Below are 15,881 nucleotides of genomic sequence, written 5' to 3' on the forward strand. Positions count from 1 at the left end.
TAGATCACTCTATCCATAACAACTATACAATCTTCTATGGCCTTGCATCATATGATAGATATTACTCTACTATATCATACCTTAGATAGTGCTGTCAAGTCTTTTGTGTTGTGGTAACACCCTTGTTCCTCACAACCTTCTAGATTACATCATCTCACCTACACCAATTAGCTTCACATCAAGATGCATATTCTATAGAGTTGCTTCATTCACAATCATCATTAGTGACATGACATACCTACATTCAACATGTTCAGTCATACATGCAATCGTTCATGTAGTCATTGATTGATCAACCATCCGGGAGGAATACTTCTTTCTTCTTTTGGCCCATTTTTTTAGTGTTGTTTCCAAAGATGAAATATGATCTACAACTAAAGAGAGGTAATTGAAGGCTATACAAGACAGACAAGAGGACTTCCCTCTTTTGGCATACTGCCTTCTTACCATTTACCTATTTTTTGGATTTTGTTCCCAAAAGGAAAGGACAATCTCCAACTTAAGATGGGGAATTAAAGGTTAAGTTTTACAAGATATACACAATGTAGACTTCCACTATATAGTCACTATGCTCAACATGCACATACTAAGTCTAATAATTTTAATTTTTCTTTCCAATACTGGTTGCATCATATTCTCCCAAAACTCAAACAATATATCTTGTACATGCACCCTCTACTTATGTAGTGCAATTTAAGAGGAGGTGTTAAGTATAGTGTACATTGCACTATTCTAGAGAGGATTTTAAGGGCATGGGACAATACCTAACCCTAACTTTAAGGGGTAAAGATGTATATATTCATCATCATGTTCAGTACAAAATAATGTAAAATAAGTCATCTCCTATGTACTCCACTCTTTCTCCCCCCAATCCTCCAACAAACCTCTAATTCTCAATCTTGGAGACCCTAATCCCAAATCGTATACCTCTAGTATATAATCATATAACTAGATGTTTGAAGGCTCTTGGAAAGGGAATCAATTGACACTTGACACTAGAATAGAAGTAAAAGAATAGAATACTTTATGCTTTACATTGAAGATTTTGCTATTGAAGATCACTTTGAGTACAACGTTTCCTACCTAAGCAAGGTTTATGATGTGAAGATATGAAAATAAGTTACTCTAACTTGTGAATGGAAATTAATCTCGTTTAAATTGTATTTTTCTATATTAGAATTTGAAAAGGATGCACACACACACACACACATACACAAAATAACTCTCTCCACGCCTCTGTGTGTGTGTACGCACGTGCATACATGTGTGAGTGTGAGTGTGTGTGTCATAAGTGCATGCCTTTGTGTGTGTGTGTGTGTGTGTGTGTGTGTGTTTGTGCATGCATGCACGAATGTGCATGTATGCTTGTACGTGTGCATCTACATGTGCATGTGCATGCCCCATGCATGTGTGGGTGTGTGCGTGCATGTATGCACATCCATTTGCAAGTGTGTGTGCATGCATACGCATGCACACACACAAAGAGAGAGAGAGAGAGAGAGAGAGTACCTCATGATTACTACAAAGTATTGAGAAGTACACTGTATCAAAGGCTACATAATGCTCATTTGAGTATAATTCACCATAAGTATTCACTTCTGCAGATGCATCTCGTGAGAGTCCACGTAGGTTGTTCTTATCAAAGTGGAATCTTGCCTACAATAGAAATTTTTTCTTTAGAGTAATATTTAAATAAAATTCTTATTGAAACTTTGAATCGTATTGTACATTTTTCATTATTTCTTGTATGGCTCTCTCTCTCTCTCTCTCTCTCTCTCTCTCTCTCTCTCTCTCTCTCTCTCTCTCTCTCTCTCCCCCTCTCTCTCTCCCTCCCTCCCTCCCCCCCCCTTTCTCTCTCTCTCTCTCTCTCTCTCTCTCTCTCTACACATATGTACTCATCCATGTAGATGAATGCATGCACGTGCACAATGTCATGCATGCACACACACACACACACACACAATAATTTTGATTAGTAAATGTACCTCACACACACACAAACACTTATTTCTTTACACACACACACACACACATGCATACTTTCCCAACTATGAGTTATTCTTTTATGTACACCTCGTGAAATCTCCCTTTACACTCTCTTTTTAACCACCCCACACACCAAGCACACTAATCCTCCCATACCTCCACTAGTCACTTCTCAACCCATGCACTCATCTGCTCCTTACTCCACTTGTGATGTAAATTGTTTTTTAAATTATCTCAGAATCCATATGGTTTTCTATATTCCTCAGTAAAGTGATAACAACCAAGCGGGGGAAAATAGGAATTACCTGTCTACCCAAACATAACTATGTTGTTCTAATACCTAGTTTGTTTGGATGGTGGTAGATAAGTGGACCCTAACCTCAAAAGCTGACTGAGGATTGGTCATCTTTTTTCAAATTTTTGTTTTTCAAACTTATACTATTAAAAATTATTCATTTTTGTGGAGATTTTGCAAACTCTCATTGTTGCATTTTTCAAGTTAGATGTCTTAAACGTTTTTCCTTTATAAGTTCCCCTTTTTTAATTTTTTATCCAATTGATGGAATTAATTGTATGGCTCAATTATTAATGGGAATTTTTAATCCAAAAACACACACAATTTTTCTTTTATTACTTTTTATAAATGTTATTTTAAAAATAATCATAGATTAGGAATAATTGTAGCATAGTAACACAAACTGGACATAAGCTATGTTTGAGATTAAAGAAAAGAATAGATGACTTCACAAGTGATTACTAGTTGAAACAGGAAGAGAAACTCACAAAATTGAAGACCCAAACACAATATATTTACTGTTGGAAAATAGATTGACCTCCATGCATCCCTACAAGGCTTGTTGTGGAGGTCTTATGAGCAATAATGACTATAATAGATGTCAACTCCTAGACACTATGCTCGGACAAGAGATGGAGCCAAATTGACTCAAGTAATACATAAAATGATGACTCACTGTCATTGCTAGTCTATCTAATTGTATGCTGTAACACATACAGCTTACAACACAAAAAAAGACGTCCACATGAGACTATAAAGAAAGACGACACATGCTAAGAAGACCTATAGTTCACCTCTGACAGATACAACACAAAGTTGCATGCAACAAGTACACGTACAACTTCCAAAATTTATAGAGATCCTAAGTTTTCATGCTTGCCATGAGCCTCTAGCATAGCTACCCAATCACTAGCCATCTCCACATTCTCTCTCATGAGGTGCCAAAAGACCCAAATAACTAGCTATGAATTCAGGACAGAGAAGTGTTGCTATGACTCACAGCCTAAAACCACCTTATCAAGACCACGTCCTATTGGCAACTCCATGCATGCCAAGTGTCCATAGTTTTCTCCACTCTACAACCTTAGACCATCACGACCCTAGTAGGTATAACCATTGCTAATAGACCCCCTTAAATCAAGTAGAGGAGGATTAACTAGAAAACCAAAAACACCACTACTACCAAGCTAAAACTATAAGCCAAAATTGAATCATAATGCTACGAGCTAAAAGGCATAATCACTATTGGGATAGCCACCATCCTCTAAGTCTATAACATTACCTTCATTCATGAACCCGGCCAATTCTTTTGTGTCTTTGTCTTTGATTATGCATGCCTTGGAGTTGATCCCATGCTTATCAACATAGGCCTTCTTGTAGTAGTGCTTACCTTCATGGCCTTCTTTGCCACAATATTTGTAGATGACCATGGGCTTCTTTTCTTTTGCAGCAAATGCCTACTCACCATTGTTTATCTACTACATCTCTAACAATGCCAACTAGGCAAGCCACATCATCAGTTGCCACCTCAGCAAGTGCCCCATCAACACTAGTACCTCAACTACCATGTGATCATGCCACATCACCCCTCCCACATCATCATTGACATGTGTCACATAGTGTCACATAGGCATAGCTTGTCTCTACATGTACACACCATTGCCACCTCACACATAGCTTGTCTCTACATTTGCACACCGTTGCCAAGAATTTTTTCTGCATATGAACATAGTTGCCACATCATTTTTTCTCCTTTTTGCCCCTCCACCTAGATCAAGTCATATCTCTTGATCCAAGAAGCCTTTGTCGGTGCTCTAAAAAGGAAAATTGCTTGATTTTTCATGTTGTGCATGCTTGTCACATCATGCATACATTTTTATGCTTGAATCACATGATTTTTAGCATTGGCACAAAATCATTCTCTCACACACATTGAAGCCACTTCAATGCATCTGACCCCACACCTAAAAGGTGTTGAGATATCGAGCTCCACTCATGATATGTCAGGGTGACCATTGTGCATTTATGTCACTGACTTGTTAGCTGCAGATGCGGTTGGTACACCGCCCATGAATAATAGCTAGATGACAGCTATCTTTATGTACTCTAGTTAGTGACTCAGTTAGTATGCCACCTAGGTTAGCTGAGTTTGGTTTGAGACCCACATGTAGGGTTCACCTATTCCTTTTGTACTTAGAGAGAGTTCTTTTGGCTTTCACACCTAAGAATAGGAAAACTATTCTCAACCTCCACCTTTGTGTGTATTCCCCATTGTGTACGTGAGAAAGCTGCAAGTGAGACTCCTTACTTCTCTCCCACTCTCTTCACATGGTATCAGAGCTCGGTTCGTGGTAAGGAGCTCAAGAAAGCAAACCAAGTTCACCGTGTCTGGTAAGAGGATCAGTGTTGCTTTCCTTTTTCAAGTTTGGGAGCAAATCTCTACAGGTACCACAACTGAAAAGTGCAAGAGTGCACTGTCTCAGATTGGGACATCCTTTATGGTGTGGCGAGAGGGCAGTACATGCTGCGGGCAAGGGCAAAGCCCTTGGTGACATTATTTTTTTGATTTGAGGCCATTTTGGGGCTCGTTTTGGTGGCAGAAGTTTTCAGCAAGCACTCAAAAAAGTGCCCTATTTTTGCTATGCACCACTGTTCTGTAGGTCGGTGAAAAGTTGCTGTAGAAATTGCATCGTATGCCTGTGCACAAAGATATTGGGAGTGACAGAATCATTTTTATTTCCTGTTCATGCAAAATAGTCAATAGAAAGTGGCTGTGTGGTCAAATACCACTTTCATCAGTTTTGTAGATTTGCCCTTGTGAGGTAGAAGTTGTGTTTTTTGCAGTAACCGAATATTTTTACAGTTTCCTGTAATGGCGTTTGATGGTCTTTCATAGATAGTCACTGAAAAGCTTGACAAGAACAACTTCCAAGCATGGAAGTTTAGAATGACGAATTTCCTTAAGGGAAAAGGCTATTGGGAGTTCATTACTAGAGTTGAACAAGAACCAATTATTCCTAATGTTCCCATCAATAGGAGTTGCAGGCATTTAAAGGCTAGCATGAGAGAGAAAGAAAAGTTATGTACTGGCTGTCTATCAGTATTTTAGATTCTATGATTGTGCATATTCATGATGCAAGTGTTGAGATATCGAGCTCCACTCGCGATATGCCAGGGTGACTGTTGTGCATTTATGTCACCGACTTGTTAGCTGGAGATGCGGTTGGTACACCGCCCACGAATAATAGCTGGATGACAGCTATCCTTATCTACACTAGTTCGTGGCTCAGTTAGTATGCCACCTTAGTTAGTTGAGTTTGGTTTGAGACCCACATATAGGGTTCTTCTATTTCTTTGTACTAGAGTTCTTTTGGCTTTCACAACTAAGAAGAGGAAAATTGTTTTCAGCCTCCACCTTTGTGTGTATTCCCCCAATTGTTCATGTGAGAAAGCCGCAAGTGAGATTCCTTCCCTCTCTCCCACAATCTTCACATGGTATCAGAGCCTTGTTCGTGGTAAGGAGCTCAAGAAAGCAAGCCAAGTTCGTGGTGTCCTGGTAAGAGGACCAGTGTTGCTTTCCTATTTCGAGTTTGGGAGCAAATCTCTGCAGGTAGCACAGCCAGAAGTGCAGGAGTGCACTGTTTCAGATTGAGACGCCCTTCGCGGTGTGGCGAGAGCGCAGTATATGCTGCGGGATAGGGCAAATCCATCAGTGAATTTATTTTTCTGATTTGAGGCCTTTTCGGGGCCCGTTTTGAAGGCGGAAGTTCTTCGCAGGCACTCAGAAAAAGGCCCTGTTTTTTGCTGTGCGACCACTGCGCGGCTAGTCGGTGGAAGGTGCCACAGAAATTGCATCGTATGCCTGTGTGCAGAGATATTGGGAGTTGCAGATTCATGCTTGTTGCCTGTTGATGCAAAATCGTCACTAAAAAGTGACTGTGTGGTGAAATACCACTTTCGTCAGTTTTGCAGATCTGCCCGTGTGAGGCAAAAGCTGTGTTTTTTGCAGTGACAGAATATTTTGCAGTGTTCTGTAATGGCATCTGATTCTCTTTCACAAATTGTCACTGAAAAGCTTGACAAGAACAACTTCCAGGCATGGAAGTTTAGAATGACGAATTTCTTGATGGGAAAAGGCTATTGGGAATTCATTACAGGAAATGAAGAAGAACCTGTTCTTCCTAATGTTCCCAGTCAACAGGAAATGCAGGCATTCAAAGGATGGCATGAGAGAGCCAGGAAAGTTATGTACTGGCTGTCTATCAGTATTTCGGACTCCATGATTGTGCATATTCAGGATGCAAATATGCCAAAGGAGGCATGGGATACTTTGGCAAAAATGTATAGCACAAATACGCAAGCCAGGAAAATGCAACTCAAACAGGAGTTGCACAATGTGCACAGAGAAAATTTGAGCATAAATGACTACCACATGAAAGTGAAGAAAATTGCAGATGCACTTGCCTCCATTGGGTCGCCAGTGGATGATGACGATTTGGTTTCTGTGACCTTGAATGGTCTAGGAAAGGATTATGCACAGTTCCGGACATCCATTGCCATCCGTGAAAAATTTCCTGATTTTGAGGAGCTGATTGCTCTTCTAATTTCTGAAGAGCAGAGAAATGGGGGTGCATCTTCTTCAGCAGGAACTTCAAAAGAAACTGTCTTCTACTCAAATCTTCTACTCAAATGCTGGCAGAGGTAGAGGCAGAGGTAGAGGAGGCCGATCTACAGGCCGTGGTAGAAATCAGAATATGCAGCAAATGCAAGAAAACCAGTCCTATGCAGGAGGACGTGGTAACTCTAGAGGCAGGGGGAGCCAAAGAGGCCGTGGTGGATGGCAGAGAAGCCAAAATGCAAACAGCAATGTTGAATGCTACTATTGTGGCAAAATGGGTCATATGGCTAAGGACTGCTACAAAAAGCAGAATGACATTATGAATGGAAAATTGCAGCAAGGCAATTATGCATCTTCTAGCAGGCAGGCTGATGACAGAAATGAGCATCTATTTATGGTGCAGCATATGACCAATTCTGTGACAAGTGCAGAAGAACAAAATGATGTGTGGTATGTTGACTCAGGTGCGTCAAACCACATGACAGGTCATGCAGAATGGATGCAAGATGCAAGGAAAATGGAAAAGCCAGGATTTGTGGAGACTGGTGATGATACTGCACATCCTATTGTGCAGATTGGCAAAATTCCTTTGTCTATGCAGGATGGGAAAAAGAAATACTTATCTGATGTATTTCATGTCCCAAACATCACCAAGAACCTGGTTTCTGTTGGTCAGATGGTTGAGCAGGGCTTGCAGGTTAGATTTAATCCTCATGGATGCTTTGTTGAGGATATGAAAAATAATGGTCGCTTGATAGCAAAAGGAAAGAAGAAGGGCAGGATGTTTACGTTGGATGCGGACATGCCTGAATTGAGTGCAGCAATGTTTGCACATGGGACCGGTGTAGTTGCAGATATTGATATCTGGCACAAACGCATTGGTCATGTTAATATACAGCGACTTAAATCAATGCAAGCCCAAAATATTGTTGCAGGATTGCCTAAATTCAAGGTTGCAGAAATGCACAAGGTTTGTGAAGCCTGTCAATTTGGGAAACAGGCAAGGAAACCTTTTCCTAGGCATGTTCAAGAGAGTAAAAAGACATTGGAATTAATCCACTCTGATGTGTGGACTACGAAAGCTGCATCTATAGGAGGCTGTCACTATTTTGTCACATTTATTGATGACTTCAGTAGAAAACTGTGGGTGTATTTTATGAAAAAGAAAAGTGAAGTGTTTGGGCACTTCAAAGCTTTCAAAGCTATGGTGGAAAAAGAAACAGGCCTGCAAATAAAATGCCTAAGGTCAGATGGAGGGGGAGAGTACCTCTCAAATGAGTTTGCAAGGTTCTTGCAGGAGCATGGTATAAAGCAGCAATATTCATGCAGTCATACCCCACAGCAAAATGGAATTGCAGAAAGAAAAAACAGGCATATTGGAGAGGTATCTTGGGCTATGCTAAATGAAAAAGATCTACCAGACTATTATTGGGCTGAGGCAGTTGCTACAGCAGTCTATATAATGAACAGGACTCCCACTGCAGCAATACATGGCATGACGCCAGAGAAGATGTATACTGGTAGGAAACCAGATATTTCTCATTTGAAGATTTTTGGTTGCATTGCCTATGTCCATGTGCCAGATGAGTTGAGGTCCAAGTTGGATCCAAAAGCTGAGAAGTGCGTCTTTATTGGTTATTCTCTGCAGCAGAAAGGGTATAGATGCTATAACCCTTCTACACGTAAGTTCACAGTGGGCAGAGATGTTGTTTTTGATGAGATGAGCAGCTGGTATAAACCAGTAAATGTGATGATTGATGTAGATGCACAAAGTGGTAATGCTACACAGAATGCACAACAGCAATCACAAAATATCAGTGGACCTGGAGAGTCCTCTACCAGTGGTTCACATACTTCGCCATGGACAGGTAGATTGAGATCAGGAGAATCCCCTCAAAGCAATGCAGAGAGTGGTACGCAGGTATCACGAAAAGGAAAAGAGAAGGTAGATCAGCCCATGTTTGATGTGAATGCAGGTCACTCTTATGTGGATGGTGAATCCAGTGGCTCAAAACAGAGCATTGATGATGAGTTGGGTATTCCTTCTGTTGTTACACCTGGAGTAAGGAAGACCAGGGATGTTTTGAGAGCACCTGGAAGTGAGCCTATTTTGCGCAGGTCTACCAGGGTTAGGTATCCTGTGGATAGGCTGAAATATGATGGATTTACAGCCATTCACTATGCCTATATGGTCAAAGTGATACAGAAACCAGAACCCACTTCTTTTGAGCAAGCCATGGGAAATGAAAAATGGTAGAAAGCCATGGATGAAGAAATGGATGCCTTGGATGCTAATGCTACATGGGAATTGGTGCCTTTGCCTAAAGGCAAGAATGCAATTGGCTATAAGTGGGTTTATAAGATCAAGCACAATGCAGATGGTTCTGTGAATAGATACAAGGCAAGATTAGTTGTCAAGGGGTATGCACAGACATATGGCATTGATTATGAAGAAACTTTCAGCCCGGTTGCAAGGATGGCAACCGTAAGAGCAGCCATTGCTATGGCTGCATCAAAGGGATGGTCTTTACATCAGATGGATGTAAAGAATGCCTTCTTGCATGGTGATTTGCAAGAAGAGGTCTTTATGGAGCAGCCAGCAGGTTATGTTCATGCTATTCATCCTGAGTTTGTTTGCAGGTTGAAGAAAGCCTTGTATGGCTTGAAGCAAGCACCTAGAGCATGGTCTGAAAAGATAGAATATATCTTGTCACTATTGGCTTTCAGATTTCCAAGGCAGATTTCTCACTCTATGTGAGAAAAACAGAGAAAGGGATTATGCTGCTGGTCATTTATGTTGATGATTTGATCATCACAGGTGATAGTGATGAAGACATCCTTCATGTGAAAATGCTATTGAGGCAGAAGTTTGAGATGAAGGATTTGGGAGAGCTACGTTATTTCTTGGGCATTGAGGTGATTAGATCACCAAGTGGGATACAGCTCTAGTATGGATTGGACATGCTGTCCAAATATGGGATGACAGGCTGTAAGCCTATTTCAGTTCCTTTGGAGCAGAATGTGAAGCTGAGCGCAGATGCAGGTGAGCTTCTGGAGGACCCTACTATGTACAGACGCATAGTAGGAAGTTTGATTTACATGACTATTACCAGGCTAGATTTAAGCTATGCTGTTGGGTTGGTAAGTCAGTTTATACAGGCTCCAAGGAAACCGCATTTGGATGCGGCTAGACGCATACTCAAGTATGTGAAGTCCACATTGCAGTATGGACTATTTTATGAGGCTGGGGTTCAAATACAGTTGCATGGATACACTGATGCTGATTGGGCTGGTAGCATTTCAGATAGACGATCTTTCAGTGGATATGTGTTCTCTTTTGGGAGTGCTGCAGTCACTTGGAGCAGTAAGAAACAGCCTACAGTTGCCTTGTCGAGCACAGAGGCTAAGTACAAGGGTGCAGCAATGGCTGCATGTGAGGTAGCTTGGTTGCATAAGCTACTCTATGATATGCATCAGTTGGGCCGGTTGTCATTTATTGTGACAACATGAGTAGTATACATTTGGCAAAGAACCCAGTCTTTCATGCTAGAACAAAGCACATTGAGGTGCATTATCACTATGTGCAGGAGAAGGTTTTACTAGGTCTTATTGATCTAGTTTATGTCAGCACAGAGGATCAGGTAGCTGACATATTCACGAAAGCATTGGGCGCAGAGAAGCTGTGCAAGTTCAGAGACCTGCTTGGTGTGCAGGATTTGGGATTGAGCTCGAGGGGGAGTGTTGAGATATCGAGCTCCACTCGCGATATGCCAGGGTGACTGTTGTGCATTTATGTCACCGACTTGTTAGCTGGAGATGCAGTTGGTACACCGCCCACGAATAATAGCTGGATGACAGCTATCCTTATCTACACTAGTTCGTGGCTCAATTAGTATGCCACCTTAGTTAGTTGAGTTTGGTTTGAGACCCACATATAGGGTTCTTCTATTTCTTTGTACTAGAGTTCTTTTGGCTTTCACAACTAAGAAGAGGAAAACTATTTTCAGCCTCCACCTTTGTGTGTATTCCCCCAATTGTTCATGTGAGAAAGCCGCAAGTGAGACTCCTTCCCTCTCTCCCACAATCTTCACAGCAAGAACGCTGAAGGACGTGTGGGATACTTGGACAAAAATGTATAGCACAAATATGCAAGCCAAGAAAATGTAGCTCAAGCAGGAGTTGCATAATGTGTAGAGAGAAAATATGAGCATCAATGGGTCGCCAGTGGAAGATGATGATTTAGTTTCTGTAACCTTGAATGATCTAGGAAAGGATTGTGCATATTCTGGACATCCATTGCCGTACGTGAAAAATTTCATGATTTTGAGGAGTTGATTGCTCTTCTAATTTCTGAAGAGCAAAGAAATGGTGGTGCATCTTCTTCAGCAGGGACTTCAAAAGAAACTCTCTTCTACTCAAATGTTGGAAGAGGTAGAGGCAGAGGTAGAGCAGGCTGATCTAGAGGCCGTGGCCAAAATCAAAATATGCAGCAAATTCAAGAAAACCAGTCCTATGGAGGAAGACATAGTAACTTTAGAGGTAGGGGGAGCCAAAGAGGTCATGGTTGATGGCAGAGAGGGGAAAATGCAAACAACAATGTTGAATGCTACTATTATGGTAAAATGGGTCATATGGTTAAAGACTACTATAAAAAGCTGAATGACATCATGACTGGAAAATTCCAACAAGGTAATTATGCATCCTCTAGTAGACAGGGTGATGATAGAAATGAGCATTTGTTTATGGTGCAACACATGACCAATTTTGTGACAAGTACTAAAGAAAGCAATGATGTGTGGTACGTTGACTCAGGTGCATCAAACCACATGACAGGTCATGTAGAATGGATGCAGGAAGCAAGGAAAATGGAAAGACCAGGATTTGTGGAGATTGGTGATGATACTGCACATCCTACTATGCAGCTTGGTAAAATTCTTTATCTATGCAGGATGGGAAAAAGAAATACCTGTCTGATGTATTTCATGTCCTGAACATCACTTAGAACGTTGTTTCTGTTGGTCAAATGGTTGAGCAAGGCTTGCAGGTCAGATTTAATCCTCATGGATGCTTTGTTGAGGATATGAAAAATAAAGGTCACTTGATAGCAAAAGGGAAGAAGAAGGGCAGGATGCTTACATTGGATGCGGACATGCCTGAACTGAGTGCAGTAATGTTTGCACATGGGACCGGTGTAGTTGCAGATATTGATATCTAGCATAAACACATTGGTCAAGTTAATGTATTGCAACTTAAATTAATGCAGGCCCAAAGTATTGTTGTAGGATTGCGTAAGTTCAAGGTTGCAGAAATGCATAAGGTATGTGAAGCCTATCAATTTGGAAAACAGGCAAGGAAACCATTTCCTAGACATGTTCAAGAGAGTAAGAGGCCATTGGAATTAATTCACTATGATGTGTGGACTACTAAAGCTGCATCTATTGGAGGCTATCATTATTTTGTCACTTTTATTGATGACTATAGCAGAAAAGTTTGGGTGTATTTTATGAAAAAGAAAAGTGAAGTGTTTGGGCATTTCAAAGCTTTTAAAGCTATGGTTGAAAAAGAAACAGGCCTGCAAATAAAATGCCTAAGGTCTGATGGAGGGGGAGAGTACCTCTCAAATGAGTTTGCAAGGTTCCTACAGGAGCATGGCATAAAGCAGCAATATTCATGCAGTCATACCCCACAGCAAAATGGACTTGCAGAAAGGAAAAACAGGCATATTGGAGAGGTATCTCGTGCGATGCTCAATGAAAAAGACTTGCCAGATTATTATTGGGCTGAAGCAGTTGCTACAGTAGTCTACATAATGAACAAGAGTCCCACTGCAACAATACATGGCATGACACCAAAGGAGAGGTATACTGGTAGGAAACCAGATATTTCTCATTTGAATGTTTTTGGTTGCATTGCCTATGTTCATGTGCTAGATGAGTTGAGATCCAAGTTGGATCCAAAATCTTTATTGGTTATTCTCTATAGCAGAAAGGGTATAGATGCTATAACCCTTCTACTTGTAACTTTACAGTGAGCAAAGATGTTGTTTCTGATGAGATGAGCAGCTGGTATAAGCCAGTATATGTGATTGATGATGTAGATGCACAAAATGGTAATGTTGCAGAGAATTCACATCAACAGTCACAAAATATTAGTGGACTTGTAGTGTCCTCTAGCAGTGGTTCACATACTTCGCCATGGATAGGCAGATTGAGAATAGGAGGATCTCCTCACAGCAATGTAGATAGTGGTATGCAAGTGTCATGAAAAGGAAAAGAGGAAGTAGATCAGCACATGGTTGATCTGAATGCAGGTCATTCTTATATGGATGGTGAATCCAGTGGCTCAGAGACTTGGTGATGAGTTGGGTATTCCTTCTATTATTACATCTGGAGTAAGGAAGACAAGGGACGTTTTGAGAGCACCTAGTAGGAAGCCTATTTTCCGCAGGTCTATTAGAGTTAAGTATCCTGTTGGGAATTGTTGCCTTTGCCTAAAGACAAGAATGCAATTGGTTGAAAGTGGGTTTATAAGGTGAAGCACAATGTAGATGGTTCTGTGAATAGATACAAGGCAAGATTAGTTGTCAAGGGGTATGCACAGACATATGGCATTTATTATAAAGAAATATTCAGTCCGGTTGCAAGGATGGCAACCGTAAGAGGAGTCATTGCTATGGCTGCAGCAAAGGGATGGTCTTTACATAAAATGGATGTAAAGAATGCTTTCTTGCATGGTGATTTACAAGAAGAGGTCTATATGAAGCAGCCACCAAGTTATATTCATGTTGTTCATTTTGAGTTTGCACGTTGAAGAAAGCCTTGTATGGCTTGAAGCCTAAGCACCCAGAGCATGGTCTGACAAGATAGGACAGTATCTTGTCACTATTTTCTTTTAGATTTCCAAGGTAGAAGATTTCTCACTATGTGAAAAATAGAGAAAGGCATTATGCTGCTTGTAATTTATTTGATGATTTGATCATCACAAGTGATAGTGATGAAGATATCCTTCATTTGAAAATGCTATTGAAGCAAAAGTTTGAGATAAAGGATTTGGGAGAGCTGCGTCACTTCTTGGGCATTGAAGTGATTAGATCCACAAGTGGGATATGGCTCTTGCAGAGGGAGTATGGATTGGACATGCTGTCCAAATATGGGATCACAAGTTGTAAGCCTATTTCAGTTCCTTTGGAGCAGAATTTGATGTTGAGCGCAAATGTAGGTGAGCTTCTGGAAGACCCTACTATGTATAGACACATAGTAGAAAGTTTGATTTATATGACTATTACCACCAGATTTGAGCTATGTTGTTGGGTTGGTAAGTCAGTTTATGTAGGCTCCAAGGAAATTGCATTTGGATGCGACTCGACGCATACTAAGGCATGTGAGGTCCACATTGCAGTATGGACTATTTTATGAGACTGGGGTTCAGATACAATTGCATGGATACAATGATGCTGATTTGGGCTGGTAGTATTTCTGATAGATGATCTACCAGTGGATATGTGTTCTCTTTTGGGAGTGCTACAGTCACTTGGAGCACCAAGAAACAACCTATAGCTGCCTTGTCAAGCACAGAGGCTGAGTAAAGGGGTGCAGCAATGGCTGCATGTGAGGTAGCTTGGTTGCATTAGCTGCTTTATGATATGCATGAGTCTACAGATGGGCCAGTTGTCATTTATTGTGCCAACTTAGAGAGAGTTCTTTTGGCTCGCAACTAAGAAGAGGAAAACTGTTTTCAGCCTCCACCTTTGTGTGTATTCCCCATTGTGTATGTGAGAAAGCTGCAAGTGAGACTCCTTACTTCTCTCCCACTCTCTTCACAAAAGGAACAAGAGAAAAGAAAACTATTTGTTGCTTTTCATCACTCGCTGGTTGTTCTAGCTCTAGATTAGTGTAGATTAGTTTATCCATAGAGGAGACAACTCTAAAGCAGCCAATCAAAGCCATGCCCAAAAATTGTTAACGAGTTCTTACTTGTCACAGTCAGTCCCTATGCTCACATGTTGTTTCACATTACCACGTCCTGAAACCCGACCACCTACACATCAGCAAAGATTTTAGAGTATTTAAAGGTACATGAGATACTCAAAGCATCTAGTCTCACAGTGGCCACACACTCCACAATATTTACAGATGATGACCCTCATGCGGGCCGTTCGTCTCCATTTGGGTCTTCATTCTTGCTTCATAAATCACTTTAAATTGTGTAGGCAAGAAGTCTCTTTTAAAAAAGTACCTCCTATTGACTCACAAATAGCACAGGCAAGTGTGTCATCCACACTATAATGTAACTTTGGAATGTGGTGCACTTAGATCTCTTGGAACTCCCGACAGAGTTGAGTAGCATGCTGATGGTGTGAGGCTAAGGTTTCACTTCACACCTTCCCATCACCAATTACTTGTCAGCCCACAAGCAAGAATCCCCCTACACTTTGAGCTAGGTGATTCGATGATCCTTTGCCTTCTAGAAGGCAAAGATAAGGGCTCAATATTATGCTTGATTGCAAGTGTCAGCTACCACTATATTAGAATTCCATCCCATCCGGTGAGACTAAGGTCATGCCATCTCCTTTTGCTTTTGTTAAGGACTTGTAAGCACCAATTACCCATGCTAACATTAGATGAGAACCAAAATGCACACATCCCAAGTCTCCCAATAATCCATGATCATAAGAATGAAAGGTTGGGGAGAAGCCAAGACTTCGGCCAAGTGCTGGGGACCAAACAACCTCACTATTCTTTGCTGAAAGTTTACTTTATGCCCAAAAAATATTACAATATGCAATTCATGGTGGGAACAAAAGGATTTCGGGGTTGGAACATGTTAACCATACAAATGCATTTGTTACAAAGAAATTCAAAGAATCCTAGCTTCATGGCTTCTTAGGATAAAACCTCAATCTTCAAGTAATTCCCATTCGTTAACAAACTTTACTTATTGTACCACCTTGGATGATGCCATAGTTGTGCAACTCAGAGTGCT

This window comes from Dipteris shenzhenensis, chromosome 11 (genome assembly GCF_047967505.1).
Source record: "Dipteris shenzhenensis isolate YYH24624 ecotype China chromosome 11, Dip_SZ_1.0, whole genome shotgun sequence".
Classification (NCBI taxonomy): Eukaryota; Viridiplantae; Streptophyta; class Polypodiopsida; order Gleicheniales; family Dipteridaceae; genus Dipteris; species Dipteris shenzhenensis.